Source organism: Phaethon aethereus (assembly GCF_964289735.1).
Source record: "Phaethon aethereus genome assembly, chromosome: W".
Lineage (NCBI taxonomy): Eukaryota > Metazoa > Chordata > Aves > Phaethontiformes > Phaethontidae > Phaethon > Phaethon aethereus.
Window position 1 is genome coordinate 27,969,590 of NC_138581.1, and position 17,589 is coordinate 27,987,178.

Consider the following 17,589-nt stretch of genomic DNA (forward strand, 5'->3'; position numbering starts at 1 on the left):
CTTTCATGTGCAAACAACTCAAAAGGTTTGGTCACATCAGGTAATCCCAGAGCAGGTGCCATCATTAATGCCTTTTTCAGTTCTTTGAATGATTTCTGACATTGAGGTGTCCAAGTCAGATACTGATCCTTGGATTCCTTTAAAGCTTCGTATAATGGTTTTACATAAATTCCATAATTCAAAATCCAAAGTCGACACCACCCAACCATTCCCAGGAAAGTTCTCAATTCTTTCGGGCTACTTGGTTCAGGAATTTGACAGATAGCTTCTTTTCTTTCATTTCCCAATTGTCTCTGTCCTTGGGATATTTCAAATCCCAAATTAATTACTGTTTCTTTTCCTATTTGGGCCTTATTTCTGGAGACTCTATATCCTCCTTGGCCTAGGAAATTTAGTAAACTGATAGCAGAACACTTCCCTTTTGGTCCTGTCTCTTCCATATCTCTAATTCCTTGGCCAATTGATTTCCAAATATCGTAGGGCTATTTTTGAATCCTTGTGGAAGTACAGTCCATGTCAATTGGGTCTTTCATCCTGTGGCCGGACTTTCCCACTCAAAAGCAAATATGTTTTGGCTGCCTATATCTAGAGGTACGCAGAAGAAGGCATCCTTTAAATCTAGTACAGTAAAGCATTTATGTTCCTCTTTCAAAGAAGTCAATAAAATATATGGATTAGCCACTACTGGGTGTATATCTTGGACTATCTGATTTGTAACTCTTAAATCCTGAACCAATCGGTATTCCTTGCCTCCGGATTTCCTTACTGGTAATATGGGAGTGTTATATTCTGATTCACACTCTACCAATAGTCCATATTCTAAAAATTTTGTAATCAACCCCTCTAATCCTTTTCGAGCCTCCCACTTAATAGGATATTGTTTTTGTCTTACCGGTTTGGCTCCAGGTTTTAAAATCACCTTTACCGGCTCTGCCAATTTAGATAGTCCCGGAATTCCACTTGCCCAGACCAAAGGAATAACTGCATTTTCCACTTCTTCTGGAATCTGTTCTACCCTGTAGGAATCCTGTAACATAAACACTCTTGCCTCTATGGTTTTTGATTCTGGTATTAGCAATTTGATTTCTCCATCTTTGAAAGTTATTTGTGCATCTAATTTACTCAATAGATCTCGTCCCAACAAAGACAGTGGACATTCAGGCATATACAGAAACTGGTGAGTTACCCATTGTTTTCCCAATTTAAACTTTAATGGCTCTAAAAATGGCCAATTTTCCTTCTGCCCTGTCGCACCAACAACATCTACTGATTTGTGACTAAATTTCCCTTTACATGTATTCAATACTGAGTAAGTAGCTCCAGAAACTCTATTTCTTCATTCCCTAGCTTCAATGTAACCAGACGTTCAGCTAGGGTTGCTTCCCCCAGTCCCCTTCAGAGTTCTTCATCCAGAGTCATTAATTTAATCGCCTGGAGAGACGGATCTAATTCTCCTGCCTTAGGACATTCTCTTTTCCAGTGCCCACGCTTCTTGCAAACAGCACATTGATCTTCTGCTAATCGGGGCTTTACTTTCCTCCTTTCTCCAATATTTATTCCCCGTCCTCTTCCTCTACCTCTTCTACGATTTTCTGTTAAAATCGCTAATAATTTTCCATCCCTTTGGGCTTGCCTCACCTCTTTTTCTTTTTCTCTATTGCTATATACAGCCCAAGCAATTTCAAGAATTTTACCTTAGCCACCCTTTCGGGATCCTCCCGATAGGTACCTGCAGACTCTTTCCATGATCTTAAATCAGTAATGGAAAAAGGAACTTTCACCACCACTGGACCGTCATTCCCCACCACTTCTCGGAGAGGGGCTTGGAGGGAAGTTAGTCTTACTTCCCCCCTCCTTCCCTGTGTTCTTCCTGAAATTGGGCTAAATCCCCCTGCTTCCCCTTCCTTGGGAGCAGTAGGAGGACTATCATCCTCCGAATTTTGGACCTTGTTGGGATCACCCTGCACAGCTCGACCTTAAGGAGAAGGAGCTGTGGCGTTGATCTGCGCGGCTCGACCTTAAGGAGAAGGAGCTGTGGCACTGAGAAGCTGGTAAACAGCTGGATATCTGCATGGCTCAGCCTTGAGGAGAAGGAGCTGTGATAAACATCTAAGAAGAAGCGAGGAAAACAGGAACACCTGCAAGCAGCAATCCTGACTGTGTGAGGGACGCGTGGACAGCGCGTGATATTTTGTATATAGCCAATTGCAATAATGTGTGTAACAAGCTGTAACCAATCATGAGTGTGTGCGCAGTGACTAAGCGAAAATTATGATATATATTGGAGTCAGACAAGACAATAAACGGTTTCGGAATATAACTCTCATAGAGTTGTGAAGTCCATCCTTCTCCCGCAACTGGTGACCCCGACGTGATACGATCTCTGGGATCTCATCGTTGAACACCGGTCGAGCGCAGAGGACGCCGCGGGAGAAGCCCGGTTGGAAGAATTGCAGTCAGCGGGACTGACGCAAGGAAAAAGAAAAAGGAATACGTTGCAACGGAAAAGCACCCAGCGAAGTGAGGTGAGCAACCGGGGTGGCATGGGGCAGAACACATCGCATGAAGAAGGGGCGATAGTCAGACTCCTGCTGCATATGCTCTCTAAGAGAGGACTGAAATATGATGAATATACACTTAAAAGGCTCCTAATTTGGTGCCGAAAGAAAGGGTACCCCCCCGATCCGTCTGTGGCGTTTAAGGCAAAGACGTGGGAGGAGATAGGAAAAACGTTACAGGAGCATATTGAGAATGGAGATAAAACTGCTGCGGAGTTAGTGACGGCATGGGAATTGATATTAATCACTTTAAAAACCTTGAAAGCAGAGAGAAAAGCTGCAGCTGGTATGGAGGAGGCTGTTAAACCGCCTTCAACCAATCCCTTTTTAACCGAGTCAGAGGGTCCAGGACCTTCAGCGACTCCGACTGCACCTCCTGAGGGTGAATTGGCTGCATTAGATAAGTCAGAGAAACAGGTCTACAATGATATATGTGAGGGCAAGACGGGACAAAGTTGCCCAGTACAACGTACTCAATGTTCCCCTGTGTGCTCGTGTGAAAGATTGATGGGGCGGGCTTCACCACCCCCGAAACCACCCAGACTTAACCGATCGAAAGCCGTAGTTTTGAAGCCCTCAGCCGAGCCCCTGCCACCTTTACGGCCCCCGTTGCCTGATAGCAGTGACGAAGCACAAGAGCCTGTTGTAGAGACTATAGGGAGGCAAGAGCCTAGGATGAAAGGCGACCCTAGGGAGCGGTGGAAAGACCTTTTTTTAGGAGCGATGAAAGACAAGGAAACAGAGTTGCCAATGGCATTCCCCGTTAGTGTACAGCCTCACGGGCCCAATCGCTGGGACCCATTTCATTGGGACTTGATTAAGAAAGTGCGGAAGGCAGTGCAAAATTATGGCTTGCAATCACCTTTCACGCAAACTTTATTAGATAACATATTCACGGGAATGATTCTTACACCATGGGATTGTCGGCAGATGATAGATATGTTACTGACACCAACCCAAAGGTTATTGTGGGCAGACAGATGGTATAAACTCTGTATGCAAGAAGCCCTGAGAAACCTGGAGCGTCAAGACGGCGATCCGCTTCAGAACATTACTATGGAACAAATGACAGGCCAGGGACCATTTGTGGATGTTAGGTTGCAAGCTCGGCTGCCTTTAGAGGCCTTGCAATTAGTTGGGCGACTAGCGTTGAATGCGTTGCGAACAGTCCCTGAGGAGGGAAAGAGGCAACCATCTTATACTCAAATTAGACAAGGGAGAGATGAACCATATATGTCTTTTGTTGATCGTCTGAGAGACGCTTTGAATAAGGTGTATACCAATGAAGACGCAAAACTAGCAGCGTTGTTGAATTTAGCAGTAGAAAATGCCAATGTAGATTGTAAAAGAATTTTGTTAGCTTTGCCAAAAGAAGCAACGTTAGTACAAATGGTAGAAGCCTGCAACAGAGTAGGCTCTGCCACACATCAGGCAGAAACACTCGCAAGTGCCTTTGCAGCAGCAATTAAGCCATTTATAAATGGAAAAGGGGAGAAAAAATGTTTTAATTGTGGAAAAAGAGGCCATTTTAGGGCTCAGTGCAAGGCCACAAGGAAAGGACCTAGGCAGATTGAGACAGGTCATAAATCCTTCCAACAAGGACCCTTTCAGCAAGGAACAGGCCCAGCAGGAGCACCATGTAGTCGATGTCAAAAATTTGGTCATCAAGCCTCAGAATGTTGTTCAAAGTATCATCGGGATGGTATGAAATTGGGAAACGGGCGACCGAGCGCGAAGGCACCCCGCGCAATGACACAAATGGGGAAGCACCACCAGGCTGCTTGGCAAGCCTTAGCGCCCGAACCAGAGGGAGCGCCGGAGTGGACGTGGAAACAACAGTAGAAGTTACTTTATGGGACACATCAGTTTATGATGTCCCGACTAACGCGAATGGACCATTAGGATATGGATTGAGTGCTTTGTTATTAGGACGTTCTTCAGCAACAAAGCAGGGACTTTTTGTTCTCCCTGGAGTCATTGACGCTGATTATACCGGAACCATCAAAGTAATGTTGTGGACTCCATCTCCTCCTGTTGCAGTTCCTGCAGGCACACGTATTGCACAATTGGTGCCTTTTACTGCTTCTGTACCTCAGGCAGCACAATCAGTGAGGGGGAATGGGGGTTTTGGCTCAACAGGAAGACCAGAAATCTTTCTAGCATTAGATATCAGCAGAAGAAAACCGACTTTGAAAATGAAGTTTAGGCATCCTGACCCCACCGTGCGACCGCGACAATGGACCATCGATATTTTAGTGGATACAGGAGCTGATGTGACCATAATCAGTCAGCGAGAGTGGCCGCCAGGCTGGCTGGCTCAGTCTCCAGCTCACGGACTTGTAGGGGTTGGTGGGTTTTCTGCAACACAACAGAGCGTAACAACCTTAACCTGTGAAAATCCAGACGGGCTAGTGTGTTCAGTACGACCCTATGTAGCCGCATTACCATTACGTTTGCTTGGGCGGGATGTACTGAGTCAAATGAATGTATCACTCTCTAGCGATCCACAGGGTTTTCGGTAGTGGCCATTGAAACGCGACCTGTGCTCAAACTGGAATGGAAAACCGATGATCCAGTGTGGGTAAATCAATGGCCGCTGAACGCAGAAAAGGTCGCCCACCTGGAAGATTTGGTAAAAGAACAGCTAGAAAAAGGCCATATTGTGCCAACCACTAGTCCTTGGAACACACCTGTTTTTGTGATTCCAAAGAAAAGTGGAAAATGGAGATTATTACCTGACTTGCGAGAAGTCAATAAGGTTATAGTGGACATGGGAGCCTTGCAACCAGGGCTACCATCTCCCTGTATGATACCGAAGTATTGGAAGCTTTTGATTATAGATCTCAAAGATTGCTTTTTTACAATCCCTCTGCATGAAGATGATGCCAAACATTTTGCATTCTCAGTCCCAAGTACAAACAAGGTGCAACCCATGCAAAGATATCATTGGACAGTATTGCCACAAGGCATGAAAAATTCACCCACGATGTGTCAAATTTATGTCAATTGGGCTTTACAGCCAATCAGAAAAAGGTGGCCTCAATATTTCATCTATCATTATATGGATGACATAATGTTGGCTGGCGATCAATTAAATCCGGAAGAAATGATCAGGGAGCTCATTGAGCTTTTGAGGCAAAGTGGGCTGCAAGTAGCGCCGGAAAAGATACAAACTGAAGCGCCTTGGAGATACTTGGGGTGGATGATCACTGAAACGTCGGTGACCCCCCAAAAGGTTGAATTCAGAATTCAGATTAAAACATTAAATGATGTACAAAAATTGGTAGGAGACGTTAACTGGATTCGGCCTATTTGTGGGATCACAAACCAAGATATGGAGCCTTTGGTTCAGCTCTTGCAAGGGGATAGTAGGTTAAACTCTCCTAGACAATTGACCAAGGAAGCCCGGGAAGCAGTAGCAAACATTTCTGAAAAGGTAACTCAAGCATTTAGTTCTAGGGTAGACCCCTCGATAGGGATCACTTTGGCAGTAATCAATCACGAGCGACATCCCTATGCACTTATAATACAGTGGATAACAAAGCTAGAATCAAAAGCAGACCCATTGAGAATTTTAGAGTGGGTCTTTTTGCCTCAGCAGCACAGAAAAACCATCACCATGAAAGCAGAGTGTTCTGCAAATTTGATTATGAAAGGGTGCAACAGAATTATTGATATATCGGCAAAGGACCCGAAAATGATTTTAATACCATTACAAGAATATTTGACTTGGGCTTTGCAGCACTCTGTTCCCTTCCAAACTGCATTAGCAGGATTTGAAGGTGACATTCAGATTCATTATCCATCACACAAAATGTTTACCTTTTTTAAAAACCATGAAGTAGAAGAAAAATCAAAGTGTAGTCAATATCCAGTTCAAGGTACTACAGTATTTACGGATGGTGGTGGGAAAACAGGCAAGGCAGCAATAGTATGGCAAGAGCACGGAGAATGGAAAGAAGGGGTACTTGTCGTGCCAGGATCAGTTCAAAAGGTAGAACTACAGGCAGTAATTGAAGCCTTTAAATTATGGTCTGAAGAACCTGTGAATATAATTACTGATTCTTTATATGTAGTATTGAGTATAACCGAGTAGATTAATCTAGTAACAATCTCCCACATATCCTCAATTACAACTATCCCCATTTTAGTAAGCCGATCACCACCCATAAAATCTCCCCAAAATCCTATTCCATTCCAAGTTTGTCTCTCAGGAGGCCATTCGTTCTCCCTAATTTATGGGTAACAGGAAAAAACTAGGTTTTATTGTTGATTACAGTAATGCGCTGTACAATTAGAAAAGGTCCTCACTTTTTCCATTTTTCTGGGGTAAACCCCAGCTGGACTTGTTCCAATATTGACTACAGTTATTTTCCATAGTCAGAGTCAAGGAACTCACCCCCAAGTAGAACTAGAAGAGGTCCGGTCAGGGCCATAGTGATCGGCGGTCACAGCCCGAAGGGGTTGCAGCCCTTGGCAGACCCTTTTTAAGCCGCAACACCAGTTCCCCTCCGGTCTTGCCCTCTTCTTTCCTTTAAGGGGGTGCTTTCTTAGTACCCAAATTAATTGAGCACTGCTTGTGAAGGCCAGAGCTTTGCTAGATCAGTGGTTTGTCCAGACCCGAGCAGTTGCCCGAGCCTGGCAATCCTCTTTATTTGCAAGGCTTTATGGCTACAGAAAACTGCCAGTTAGCGTGCAACACTAATCTTACAAATACACACCACCTTCTACACAAAGGACAAATTCTAGTTCCAGCTCCTTTTTCCTGTTCTTTTGCCAACAACTCCTTCCGATTATACTTGTTTGGAGTACCCATTGTTGTTTCCTATTACCCTTTCCCATTGTTTTCCAAACTTGGGGATTACTTACATTCCTCTCCATAGCTTCCCATGGCCATCGTTCACCTTGATTTGTTCCACCACAAACGTAACAATTAGTTATATTCAATGACTTTACAAATAGATTTTTAGCAACTGTGGGAATTTCATGTTTCACTCCTGTTTCTATTACAGGAGTAGCCGCAATAAAATTCCCACAGCAATTTAGTCAGATGTGACCTTCCACTCCTTCACTGGACCTTTCACTCGCGACACATGTGTCCATCCTTTTTCAGCAGTTCTCACAGCTGTTTCTGTAGTTAATAAAACAAGGAAAGGTCCTTCCCAGAGGGGAGATAAGTTTCCTTCTTTCCATGTTTTTATCAGAATTTTATCTCCTGGTTCTAACTGATGAATTGCAAATCCTAAAGGTGGTGCTTGGGCCACCATCCCAATCTCTCTTAATTCTTTTAATCTTTTTCCAATGGTAATTATATATTGTTGGATACTATGATCCTCAATTACATTGTTCCCCAGAGGCATTCCTTGAAAATAAGGCATGCCATATAACATTTCATATGGCGATAATCCAGTCTCACTGTATGGTTTCGTTCTTATGTTTAGAAGTGCCAATGGTAAACATTTCGTCCAGGGCATTTGCGTCTCAATCATTAATTTAGCCAATTGTTGTTTTATTGTTTGATTCATTCTTTCTACCTTCCCCGAGCTTTGTGGGTGCCATGGAGTGTGGTATTCCCACTGTATACCTAATGATTGACATAATAGTATTATTATTTTAGAAGTAAAATGTGTGCCCTGGTCAGAATCAATGTACTGGATTATCCCATATCTAGGTATCAAATGTTCCAATAAAATTTTTACCACCATCTGTGCCGTAGCTCGTGCTACAGGGTACGCTTCTACCCACTGTGTTAAATGATCTACTATTACCAATAAATATTTTATCCTCCCTACCTTAGGCAATTCAGTGAAATCGACTTGTACTTTCTCAAAAGGTCTGTAAGCTGTTTTTCTCCCTCCCGTGGCTGTTTGTCGAAACACTGTCTTATTTACCTTTTGACAGGTTAAGCAACCTTGTGTAATTTGCTTTGCTATTTCAAAAATTCCAATACCACCAAATTGTTTAAGAAAATGATCACTTAACGCTTTTGTACCCCAATGTGTTTGCGCATGCAAACGTTCTAATATTCGCCTGGTGTAGGCTTTTGGCAACATTTCTCGCCCATCAGGCAGTGTCCATTTTCCTTGTTCTAATTTAGCTCCTATTTTCTCCAATTTTGTTTGTTCTTCTGGCGTAAACTTCTTCTCTCTTTCCTCTCGTTCTTCTTTGCTGGTGTCCTCCTTTGTTTGTATGACATTAATTTTGGCAACTTTAGCCCTCAAGGCTGCTTCCTGGGCCTCTTTATCTGCTAAGTTATTTCCTCTAGTTCGGTAATCTAATCCCTTTTGGTGTCCCCTCACATGTACCACTGCTATCTCCTTTGGTTCTCTTAACGCCTTCAAAATCTTTACTATTAATTCTTGATGTATTAAATTCCTCCCTTGAGTATTAATCAAACCTCTTTCTTCCCAAATTTTTCCAAAGGTGTGGACCACCCCATATGCGTATTTAGAATCTGTAAATATAGTCCCACTTCTTCCTTTTAATAATTCCAGGGCCCTACATAGGGCATACAGCTCACAAGCCTGAGCTGACCATGATGGACTCAGAGGTCCTGATTCCACAAGTTCCAAGTCCTTATTAATTACTGCATAACCCGATTTTCTCTTCCCTTCTACCACTCTGGAGGAGCCATCTATAAACAGCGCTTCTCCATTTTCCAACTCAGCATCTCTTAAATCTGGTCTCACCTTAGTCTGGGTCTCAATTACCTCTAAACAGTTATGTTGTAATACCTCTGATGGTTCTCCAAACAAAAATTGTGCTGGACTCTGAGCAGAAGTCACCCTCAGTTCTAAGCCAGGGGAGTCTATTAGTATTGCTTCATACTTTAGGATTCGGCTGTCCGTTAACCATTTTTCCGCTTTTTGTTGTAAAACATTTCTGAGATTGTGTGGGGTATACACTTTTAAAGGAGAACTAAAGGTAGTCTTCCTAACTTCCTCTATTAATAATGCTGTAGCAACCAAAGCTTGGAGACAAGCAGGCCATCCTCTGCTTACTGGATCAAGTAACTTAGAACAATACCTCACGGGTTTTTTGATTCCTGCCCAGTCTTGAGTAAGAACTCCATATGCTGTCTGGCTTGATGTATTCACGAAGAGATAGAAAGGTTTTTCTAGTTCTGGGAGGCTCAATACAGGTGCTTGTATTAATGCCTTTTTTACTTCCTCAAATCTCTGATCATCTTCAATAAACCATTTAAGTTGGTTATTAGTTAATTTTTCATATAGGAATTTTACTTCATCACTATAATTTTCAAGCCATGGTCTACAATATCCTAATAATCCCAGTATTTGCCTAATTTCCGTTTTAGTTTGTGGGGGTCTTAAGGATAGAATCCCAGATACCCTATCAGGATCTAACTTCTCCCTTCCCTTACTCAGCCAATGTCCTAAGTATTTTACTTCTTGTTCTACAAACTGTACCTTTGATCGGGACACCTTTAATCCCTTTTCCCCTAGAAAATTTAACAATTTAATGGTGGCTTTTCGGATCCCCTCTTCAGTTTCTCCTGCTACTAATTGTTGGGATCACCCTGCATGGCTCGACCTTAAGGAGAAGGAGCTGTGGCGTTGATCTGCATGGCTCGACCTTAAGGAGAAGGAGTTGTGGCACTGAGAAGCTGGTAAACAGCTGGATATCTGCACGGCTCGGCCTTGAGGACAAGGAGCTGTGATAAACAACTAAGAAGAAGCGAGGAAAACAGGAACACCTGCAAGCAACAATCCTGACTGTGTGAGGGGCGCGTGGACAGCGCGTGATATTTTGTATATAGCCAATTGCAATAGTGTGTGTAACAAGCTGTAACCAATCATGAGTGTGTGCGCAGTGACTAAGCGAAAATTATGATATATATTGGAGTCAGACAAGACAATAAACGGCTTCAGAATATAACTCCCATAGAGTTGTGAAGTCCATCCTTCTCCCGCAACTGGTGACCCCGACGTGATACGATCTCTGGGATCTCATCGTTGAACACCGGTCGAGCGCAGAGGACGCCGCAGGAGAAGCCCGGTTGGAAGAATTGCAGTCAGCGGGACTGACGCAAGGAAAAAGAAAAAGGAATACGTTGCAACGGAGAAGCACCCAGCGAGGTGAGGTGAGCAACCGGGGCGGCATGGGGCAGAACACATCGCATGAAGAAGGGGCGATAGTCAGACTCCTGCTGCATATGCTCTCTAAGAGAGGACTGAAATATGATGAATATACACTTAGAAGGCTTCTAATTTGGAGCCGAAAGAAAGGGTACCCCCCCAATCCGTCTGTGGCGTTTAGGGCAGAGACGTGGGAGGAGATAGGAAAAATGTTATGGGAACATATTGAGAAAACCGCCGCAGAGTTAGTGACGGCGTGGAAGTTGATATTAACCACATTAAAAGCCTTAAAGGCAGAGAGAAAAGCTGCAGCTGATGTGGAGGAGGCTGTTAAACTGCTTTCAACCAATCCCTTCTTAACCGAGTCAGAGGGTCCGGGACCTTCAGCGACTCCGAATGCACCTCCTGAGGTGCCAGATGCACCGGGTGAACTGGCCGCATTAGATAAGTCAGAGAAACAGATCTACGATGATGTATGTGAGGGCAAGACGGGACAAAGCTGCCCAGAACAATGTACTCAATGTTCCTCTGTGTGCCCATGTGAAAGATTGATGGGGCGGGCTTCACCACCCCCGAAACCACCCAGACTTAACCAATCGAAAGCCGTAGTTTTGAAGCCCTCAGCCGAGCCCCTGCCACCTTTACGGCCCCCGTTGCCTGATAGCAGCGACGAAGAAGAGCCTGTTGTAGAGACTATAGGGAAGCAAGAGCCTAGAATGAAAGGCGACCCTAGAGAGCGGTGGAAAGACGTTTTTTTAGGAGCGATGAAAGACGAGGAAACAGAGTTACCGATGGCATTTCCTGTTAGTGTACAGCCTCACGGGCCCAATCGCTGGGACCCATTTCACTGGGACTTGATTAAGAAAGTGCGGAAGGCAGTACAAAATTACGGCTTGCAATCACCTTTCACGCAAGCTCTATTAGATAACATATTCACGGGAATGATTCTTACACCATGGGATTGTCGGCAGATGATAGATATGTTGTTGACACCAACCCAAAGGTTATTGTGGGCAGACAGATGGTATAAACTCTGTATGCAAGAAGCCCTGAGAAACCTGGAGCGTCAAGACGGCGATCCACTCCAGAACATTACTATGGAACAAATGACAGGCCAGGGACTGTTTGTGGATGTTAGATTGCAAGCTCAGCTGCCCTTAGAAGCCTTGCAATTAGTTGGGCGACTAGCATTGAATGCGTTGCGAACAGTCCCTGAGGAGGGAAAGAGGCAACCATCTTACACTCAAATTAGACAAGGGAGAGATGAACCATATATGTCTTTTGTTGATCGTCTGAGAGACGCTTTGAATAAGGTGTATACCAATGAAGACGCAAAACTAGCAGTGTTGTTGAATTTAGCAGTAGAAAATGCCAATGTAGATTGTAAAAGAATTTTGTTAACTTTGCCAAAAGAAGCAACGTTAGTACAAATGGTAGAAGCCTGCAACAGAGTAGGCTCTGCCACACATCAGGCAGAAACACTCGCAAGTGCCTTTGCAGCAGCAATTAAGCCATTTATAAATGGAAAAGGGGAGAAAAAATGTTTTAATTGTGGAAAAACAGGCCATTTTAGAGCTCAGTGCAAGGCCACAAGGAAAGGACCTAGGCAGATTGAGACAGGTCATAAATCCTTCCAACAAGGACCCTTTCAGCGAGGAATAGGCCCAGCAGGAGCACCATGTGGTCGATGTCAAAAATTTGGTCATCAAGCCTCAGAATGTTGTTCAAAGTATCATCGGGATGGTATGAAATTGGGAAACGGGCGACCGAGCACGAAGGCACCCCGCACGACGACACAAATGGGGAAGCACCACCAGGCTGCTTGGCAAGCCTCAGCGCCCAAACCAGAGGGAGCGCCGGAATGGACGTGGAAACAACAGTAGAAGTTACCTTATGGGACATGTCGGTTTATGATGTCCCGACTAACGCAAATGGACCATTAGGATATGGATTGAGTGCTTTGTTATTAGGACGATCTTCAGCAACAAAGCAGGGACTTTTTGTTCTACCTGGAGTCATTGACGAAAAAGGCCATATTGTGCCAACCACTAGTCCTTGGAACACACCTGTTTTTGTGATTCCAAAGAAAAGTGGAAAATGGAGACTATTACATGACTTGTGAGAAGTCAATAAGGTATAGTGGACATGGGAGCCTTGCAACCAGGGCTACCATCTCCCTGTATGATACTGAAGTATTGGAAGCTTTTGATCATAGATCTCAAAGATTGCTTTTTTACAATCCCTCTGCATGAAGATGATGCCAAACATTTTGCATTCTCAGTCCCAAGTACAAACAAGGCACAACCCATGCAAAGATATCATTGGACAGTATTGCCACAAGGCATGAAAAATTCACCCACGATGTGTCAAATTTATGTAAATTGGGCTTTACAGCCAATCAGAAAAAGGTGGCCTCAATATCTCATCTATCATTATATGGATGACATATTGTTGGCTGGTGATCAATTAAATCCGGAAGAAATGATCAGGGAGCTCATTGAGCTTTTAAGACAAAGTGGGCTGCAAGTGGCGCCAGAAAAGATACAAGCTGAAGCGCCTTGGAGGTACTTGGGGTGGATGATCACTGAAACGTCGGTAACCCCCCAGAAGGTTGAATTAAGAATTCAGATTAAAACATTAAATGATGTACAAAAATTGGTAGGAGATGTTAACTGGATTCGACCTATTTGTGGGATCACAAACCAAGATATGGAGCCCTTGGTTCAGCTCTTGCAAGGGGATAGCAGGTTAAACTCTCCTCAGCAATTGACCAAGGAAGCCTGGGAAGCAGTAGCAAACATTTCTGAAAAGGTAACTCAAGCATTTAGTTCTAGGATAGACCCCTCGATAGGGATCACTTTGGCAGTAGTCAATCATGAGCGACATCCCTATGCGCTTATAATACAGTAGATAACAAAGCTGGAATCAAAAGCTGAGAATTTTAGAGTGGGTCTTTTTACCTCAGTAGCACAGAAAAACCATCACCATGAAAGTAGAGTGTTTTGCAAATTTGATTATGAAAGGGCGCAACAGAATTATTGATATGTCGGCTAAGGACCTGAAAATGATTTTAATACCATTACAACAAGAATATTTGACTTGGGCTTTGCAGCACTCGGTTCCCTTCCAAACTGCATTAGCAGAATTTGAGGGTGACATTTAGATTCATTATCCATCACACAAAATGTTCACCTTTAAAAAAAAACCAAAAAAACTCCCCAAAAAACCCCCAAAAAACAACCCAAACATGAAGTAGAAGAAAAATCAAAGTGTAGTCAATATCCAGTTCAAGGTGCTACAGTATTTATGGATGGTGGTGGGAAAACACGCAAGGCAGCAATAGTATGGCGAGAGCATGGCGAATGGAAAGAAGGGGTACTTGTCGTGCCAGGATCAGTTCAAAAGGTAGAACTACAGGCAGTAATTGAGGCCTTTAAATTATGGTCTGAAGAACCTGTGAATATAATTACTGATTCTTTATATGTAGTTGGAGTACTCCAAAGATTGGAAGGTTCAATCCTCAGACAGGTACAGCAGGAACAGCTATATCAACAATTTAGAACGCTTTGGGTTTTATTGCAGAAAAGACGACATCCTTATTACGTTATGCATATACGCAGCCATACCAACCTTCCAGGGGAATTGGTGGAAGGAAATGCAAGAGCTGATCGGCTGACTGCCGCAGTATGGGCTGAACCTGCTCCGGACCGTTTAGGTCAAGCACAAGCCTCTCATGCCTTTTTCCATCAATCTGCCAAAGTTTTAGCGAGACAATTTAATCTAAGTGCAGGTGACGCTAGAGCTATTATACAGACTTGTGCTGATTGTCAACAAATAGGCCCAGGAATCGCAATTACAGTTAGTCCCCGACGATTGCATTCGCTACAACCTATGGCAGATGGATGTGACACATGTTGCTGACTTTGGAAGATTTAAATATGTTCATGTTTCAATTGATTTCTATTCTGCAATAGTTTGGGCCACTGCACAAACAGGAGAAACTAGTAGATATGTACAAAAGCATTTGCGAGCTGCATTCGCAGCCCATGGTATACCCCTACAAATTAAAACCGATAATGGTCCTTGTTATGTAGCCCAGTCAACCCAAAGTTTTTTTGCTCAATGGGGAGTGACACATGTTACTGGAATACCGCATTCCCCAACTGCACAAGCTATTGTTGAACGAATGAATCATTTCCTGAAGTGTTTATTGCAAAAACAAAAAGGGGGAGAGGCTACCATACCACCCCAAGAACATTTGAATAAAGCCTTATATGTGTTAAATTATTTCCGTCTAGCAGAAGGAGAAACATGTAAAAGGAATGACAGGAAGTCTGTTTGAGTTAACACAAAATGTGCAAGTAAAAGTTAAAAATTTGGAAAAGAATATGTGGGAAGGACCTTTTCAACTGCTAACCTGGGGACGAGGTTATGCTTGTGTCATTGCAGATTCTGGAACTCGTTGGGTACCCACAAAATGGGTAAAACCATGGGTGAAACAGTCACCATCGTCGTCGTCGGACACATCTTGACACTATCAGGTGTCATCGCAATCTGGATGCCACCTCAGCCAAAAGAAAATGTATGGGTAAATCACACTGAAATTAGCAGTATCATGAGAGGAACATGGAAAGCTTTTAGGGCAAACCGCTCTATAACTACAAATCCTTTGGTAAGATATAATATTGGTTTTCATAGCTTTATACAAGCACTTTTTCCATCACTAGAAGTAGCTTCTATCGCTAGGAGTAGTACAGCTAGAATTGTTTGCCTTGTAACATTCTGCTATTAATTTAAGCATAGTTGATATGTGACTGCTGGATTAGGGTAAGATGCCGTGTGAACAAAACCTATGAACCAATAGACGGGGTGGCTGTGGCGCATGCAGCACGTCTGGCCAGCGGGCACATGCGCCATAGGCTCCCTGTGTTGAGAGGTGGCAACCGAGGCGTGTTCCAACACTCGCTGGCCACGTGTGTCGAAACTCGTTCCTTGGCAAATGTATAAATACTGGGATTTCCCGAAGAGCAGGGGGATCGGTGTACAGCAAGGCCACCGTTGCCTCCGTGGGGACGCCCACGTAAAGCTGGCACCTACCGACTGCTGGGCTGAGTTCACGGCACAGGACAATACAAGCATGTACAGATGGTCCATCTTCCTCACAGTCCTTAGGTTGCAAATGATCCATCAGGTTTTGTTTTTAGATAAACAAAAAGGGGGAGATGTTGGGATCACCCTGCATGGCTCGACCTTAAGGAGAAGGAGCTGTGGCGTTGATCTGCATGGCTCGACCTTAAGGAGAAGGAGCTGTGGCACTGAGAAGCTGGTAAACAGCTGGATATCTGCACGGCTCGGCCTTGAGGAGAAGGAGCTGTGATAAACAACTAAGAAGAAGCGAGGAAAACAGGAACACCTGCAAGCAACAATCCTGACTGTGTGAGGGGCGCGTGGACAGCGCGTGATATTTTGTATATAGCCAATTGCAATAGTGTGTGTAACAAGTTGTAACCAATCATGAGTGTGTGCGCAGTGACTAAGCGAAAATTATGATATATATTGGAGTCAGACAAGACAATAAACGGCTTCAGAATATAACTCTCATAGAGTTGTGAAGTCCATCCTTCTCCCGCAACTAATAAATCGTCCACATACTGCAATAATTTTACCTCCTTAGGTATTGTGAAATCTTGTAGAATTTTTTCTAAAGTTTGTCCAAATAGATTTGGTGACTCTGTAAACCCTTGTGGTAACACAGTCCATCTTAATTGTTGTTTTCGTCCTGTTTCGGGGTCCTCCCACTCAAAGGCAAAATAATCTCTGGATCCCTCATCCAGAGGACAGGCCCAAAAAGCATCTTTCAAATCTATTACACTATACCAAGTATGTTTGGGAGATATAGGACTCAATAAAGTATAAGGATTTGCCACCACAGGGAATTTAGTGATTGTTCGCTGATTTACAGCTCTTAAGTCCTGCACCATCCTGTATGACCCATCCGGTTTCTTTACAGGAAGAATGGGCGTGTTATGAGGTGACATACATGGTTCTAGGGTTCCTTTTTCCAAAAGTCTGTCAACTACAGGTTTTCATCCTTTTCGACCCTCCATAGGTATAGGGTATTGCTTGATTCTAATTGTGCGGTGCGGATCTATTATTTGAACCCTTATGGGGTCCATTTTTATCTTTCCAGTTTCCCCTTCCTTATACCACACTGAGGGGTTAATAGCTTCTTCATCCTCTTGTGTTAAAGTGTATAATTTAATCTGCAATTTGTCCCCTTGACTCTGAATGCTCAAGTTTAACTTCAAAATCAAATCCCTTCCTAATAAATTGTATTCCGCTTCAGGGAGCCAAAGTAAATCATTAAGACAAATTTTCTTTTCTGTTTCTACTTCTACATCTTTCAATATATTTACTTTCAAAGGCTCTCCTTTTGCTCCTACTACTGACACGTAACTCTTCCCTTTTTCTATTCCTTTTGGAAGTTTTTGAATGGTTGACTTTTTGGCCCCTGTATCCACTAAAAATAAAACTTCCTCTTTATGGGGACCAATTAATAATTTTATCAAGGGCTCTGTTGATGTTGAAGTCCCCAGAAGATAGAGCCCCTGACACCCCTAGTCTTCTTTGAACATCTTCTCATCTTGTTCCCGCTTACGGCAGTTCTTCTGAACATGTCCCCTCTTGTTACAGTAGTAACAGACGGGAATTGTAAATCTTTCTCAATAAGGCTGTCCTCGGGGTGTCTGCTCTATTCTTTTTTCCCTTTTCTCTCCAGGAGTCGTCTTATTTTTCTGACTTTCCCTTACTGCTGCTACAAAAATTTTTGCTTTTGCTTTTTGTTTTTCTTCGTCCCTCCTAACATAGACTTTCTGGGCTTCTCTAAGTAACTCCTCTAATCCTCTTTCTTGCCAATCTTCCGATTTTTCTAATTT